At 41.5% G+C, this 4,871-nt stretch overlaps 1 non-coding gene across 1 annotated transcript; it reads left to right on the forward strand.

Annotated features, from left to right (window-relative positions):
• The first annotated feature begins 3,572 nt into the window (after nucleotides 1–3,572).
• LOC125589524 lies at nucleotides 3,573–3,679 on the forward strand. The gene has a single exon (XR_007325706.1). It is a non-coding gene; the product is annotated as a small nucleolar RNA R71 (small nucleolar RNA).
• Nucleotides 3,680–4,871: the final 1,192 nt, after the last annotated feature.

The raw sequence follows: 4,871 nt of genomic DNA on the forward strand, positions 1-4,871 counted from the left end.
GGAAGCCCTTCATCAATAGGGATCTCACTATCAATCTTCAGTCTAGACAAGTGATCAGCTACACCATTCTCGACTCCTGGCTTGTCTCTGATCTCAAGGTCAAACTCTTGTAGCAGCAAGATCCACCCCAATAGTCTTGGCTTAGCATCCTTCTTGGCCATGAGATGTCTCAACGCAGCATGATCAGTGTAGACTATGACTTTTGACCCAACCAAGTAGCTTCTGAACTTCTCAAAGGCGTAGACAATGGCTAGCAGTTCCTTCTCAGTTGTAGCATACTTCATTTGGGCTTCATCAAGAGTTTTACTCGCATAGTAGATCACATGAGTCTTCTTGTCCTTCTTTTGACCAAGAACAGCTCCCACAGCATAGTCACTAGCATCACACATGATCTCAAAGGGGAGATCCCAATCTGGTGGCTGCACAATGGGGGCACTAACCAGCTTGTCTTTTAACTTCTTGAATGCTTCCAGACATTCCCAATCAAAGTTGAATGCAGCTTCCTTGCATAAAAGCTTAGTCATTGGCCTTGCTATCATTGAGAAGTCTTGGATAAATCTTCTGTAGAATCCAGCATGACCAAGGAAGCTTCTAATGTCTTTAACCGTCTTTGGTGGGGCTAATCCAACCATCACTTCGATCTTGGCCTTGTCTACCTCAATCCCCCTTTCTGAAATCTTGTGTCCAAGCACAATCCCTTCCTTAACCATGAAGTGACACTTCTCCCAGTTCAGCACAAGGTTGGTTTCTTCACATCTCTTGAGGACCCTGCTAAGATTGGACAAACAAGCAGAAAACGAAGATCCGTAGACAGAGAAGTCATCCATAAATACCTCCACTACATCTTCTATAAGATCAGAGAAAATAGACATCATGCATCTTTGGAAAGTTGCTGGAGCATTACATAGCCCAAATGGCATCCTTCGATAAGCAAATGTACCATAAGGGCATGTGAAAGTCGTTTTCTCTTGATCATTTGGATGTATGGAGATTTGGAAGAATCCTGAATACCCATCAAGAAAACAATAATAGGGATGATTTGCAAGTCTCTCTAGCATTTGATCAATGAATGGCAATGAAAAATGATCTTTTCTAGATGCTGAGTTAAGTTTTCGATAATCTATGCACATCCTATGGCCTGTTATTGTTCTTGTTGGTATTAGTTCATCCTTATCATTTTTTACCACAGTAATTCATCCCTTCTTTGGGAAAACATGCACATGAGATACCCATTTGCTATCTGAAATAGGATATATTGCTCCTGCATCTAAGAGTTTTAGAATCTCTTTCTTAACAACATTTTTCAAGTTGGATTCAACCTTCTTTGATGTTCTATAGAAGTCATAGATTCATCCTCTAGATGTATCATATGCATGCATAAAGAAGGTGATATCCCTTTAATATCATCTAGTGAGTAGCCTATTGTCTTTCTATACTTTTTAAGTTCATTCAAAAGTTTAGACAATTTATCTTCACTAAGCTCACTACTCACTATGACAGGGTAAGTTTCATTAGGGCCAAGGAAGGCGTACCTTACACCATGGGGAAGAGGTTTAAGCCCCACTTTTGGTGCTTTGAGTTCACTCCAATCATCCTCTTGGTGGTTCTCTTGTTGAGTGGCCGAGGAAGCATGGTGAGCCTCATATGTAAGCTCCTCATTCTGACCTTCACCACTAATCGCCTTGTGAGAATCCAACATCTTCACATAGGCATCACTTTCCTTGTTCTCAATCACTTGGACTTCTCTCTTGATTGTTAAAGCATGCTGTAGAGAGTCTTCAAGTGCCAACTCCTCTAGAAGCTCATCAGCTAGAGCATCCATTTCATCAATGTAGAAAACTTGGTTCTGGATGGTTGGCTTCTTCATCACTTCATTGATGTCAAAGTGAAGAATGTTCCCTTGTCCAATATGAAGATCAATCTTTCCTTGTCTAACATTCACAATAGCTCCTGCTGTGGCTAAGAATGGTCTTCCAAGGATCAAAGGGTCTTGCGCTTCCTCTCCCATCTCCAACACAACAAAATCAGTAGGGATCTCAAAGTTACCAACCATCAAGGGGAGGTCTTCTAAAATACCTACAGGAATCTTCACTGATCTATCAGCCAACACCAAAGAGAGTTTACACTTCTTTTATTGAGTAAATCCAAGCTTCTTTGCAATAGACAAAGTCATCAAGCTGACACTAGCCCCAAGATCGCAAAGACACCGTTCAAATACCATGGGTCCTAGAGCACAAGGTAAGGTGAAACATCCTGGATCCACTAGCTTCCTTGGAACATCTAACCTCTGGATAATGGCACTGCACTCGTGGGTAAGGATCATCATGCCCTCCATCTCTTTCTTCTTTGCAGCTACAACATCTTTCAAGAATTTGTTGTATTGAGGAACCAGCATAAAAGCATCAATGATGGGCATTGTGATCTGAACTTCACTCATTTGTTTCTCAAAGAGTGCCTTGTACTTCTCCAATAGCTGTCTTTTAAATCTTCCAGGGAATGGTAGCTTTGGCTCATAGGGAGGAGGAACAAAAGAGGAGTCCTTTGTTGGAGTAGCAGTTTCACCATGTTTCACTGTCCTCTTCTCTTCTCCAACCTTTCCTTTACCCTTAGCTTCAACAATCTTTTCTAGAATCTCTTCATCAACCTTCTCATCTACAATCACCACCTCATCATCAATGTTGATAGCCACCTCCCCACCTTGCTTTTCACCATCCTTGGTGAGAATTCTTGGAGATAACTGTTTACCACTCCGTAGGGTGATTGCTTTCATAGTTTCCTTGGGATTTTGCTCTGGCTTTCCAGGTAATGCCCCTTGTTGGCGACTTGGTTGAGAATTCATTGAAGCAAACTGGTTCTCCAAATGTCTGATCTTGTTGTTGAGCTCATTGTAGCTTCCATCAATCTTGGAGTGAATGTTCTTGAACTCATACCCCATTGTCTTCTCATTCTTTGCCTGAAAATCCAAGAGTTTCTTGAACATTGCATCCACACTTGTATCTGAAGCTGGAGCTTGGGAAGAACTTCCTTGAGCCTGAGTAGACTGATTGTTGTTATTGTTGAAACCAGGAGGGGTGTTTTGTCTAGGTTGATAGCTCCCTTGTTGAGTGTTTTGCTTCTGTTGGTATCCTCCTTGCTGGTTGTTAGAGTAGGACCTTTGCTGGTAGTTGTTGTACTGAAAGTTAGGCTCCTTCTTGTACCAAGAACCATTGTTGTTGATGAAGCACATCTATTATTGGCCTTCCAAACCATCAACCTCATTGATCTTGGGAGGAACCTCTTGATTAGGACCACCCACAAAGTTCATCTGCTCTTGCTTAGCTTTGTTGGAAAGGAGCAAGTCCATCTTCTCTTGCAAGGATTTGATCTCTTTCTTTGTCTGTTGATCATCACTTCTGTTGACCCTATCATGCTCCTCACTGTAGACCGAGTCACTCTTAGCCATGTTCTCTACTAGTTCCTCTGCCTCTTCCTCGGTTCTCCCCAAGAAGAAACCATTGCTGGCAGTGTCAAGCATGTTTCTGCACTATGGTAGAGCTCCTCTGTAGAAGGTGCTAAGCAAACTCTCCTTGCTGAAACCATGATGAGGGCATTGAGACCAATAGCCCTTGAACCTCTCCCATGCTTCACTGAAACTCTCTAGACCTTTCTGTTGAAACCCAGAGATTTCGTTCCTGATCTTAGCTGTCCTTGAAGTAGAGAAGAACTTGTCTAGGAAAGCTCTCTTACATTCTTCCCAATTGGTGACAGTGTCGCTTGGAAGAGTATTCTCCCATTGGTGTGCCTTGTCTCCCAAAGAAAAAGGGAACAACTTCAACTTGAAGGCATCTTCAGAAACACCATTGGTCTTAGACAAGCCACAATACTTGTCAAACTTGTATAAGTGATCAAAAGGGTCTTCAGCAGCAAGACCATGATACTTGTTGTTCTCTATGGTGTTGAGCAACCCTGATTTGATCTCGAAGTTGTTGTTCTCCACTGGTGGTACTCTGATTCCTAACCTATGACCATTAATGTGAGGTTGATCATAGGCTCCAATGGCGCGAGCTTGTCGCGGTGGATGTTGTGGCTGGCGCTGTGGTCGAAGGTGATCAGCTCTTGGATCAATGCCTCTTTGGGCATCACCAGCTTGAGGCAGATTCTCCATATCAAACCCCAACCTTTGCAAATGGTCTTGTTGCTCTACTTCTCTTCTCTGTCTTGCAATCTCCCTCTCAAGTGCTCTAATATCTTCAACTCTTGGAACTAGGTTTGTTGGACCTCTGCTCCTTGTGTTCATACACCTGAAATCCAAAGGAAGAAAAAGAAAGAAAAGAAATAACACAATTAAACAAAAATTGACTTAGTCTCAAGCAAATGACTAAATTCCAATGTCACAATCAACCTAGAATTTGGCAACGGCGCCAATTTGATGCAAGACTTTTCAAGGGTCTAAGATCAAATCAATGTAGTATAAAAGATTGTCGAACCAATCCTAGGTGATTCGAAATCAAAGGGAATGCAAGTTTATGCTTAAGTTAAATGCGATCCGGTTTTAAAGATTGTATGAACTAAAAACTATAAGCTAATGCAATAAAGTAATGATCTTTCTTTCTCAATTTGAAGTAAAAGGACTCATGGGGCTAGGCATTTAATCTCAGGTAATGTAGATTCAATCTAAGGGTGGTAAGATAATCAATCAAACATTTTCCTTATGCCTAGACACTAAGCTAAACAAGCTCTATCTCTAGATGAATGTTCTTTTGGTAAAGCAACTCAAGCATCTAATTTCTTAGGTTGAATGTCACTAAAGCAAACATGGAGAACAAATCCAATAGCAATCTTAACTCCTTTAGCAACTAATCTCTTAGGTAAAGAATGTAAAGAAACCACCC

This window comes from Brassica napus, chromosome C6 (genome assembly GCF_020379485.1).
Source record: "Brassica napus cultivar Da-Ae chromosome C6, Da-Ae, whole genome shotgun sequence".
NCBI classification, from domain to species: domain Eukaryota; kingdom Viridiplantae; phylum Streptophyta; class Magnoliopsida; order Brassicales; family Brassicaceae; genus Brassica; species Brassica napus.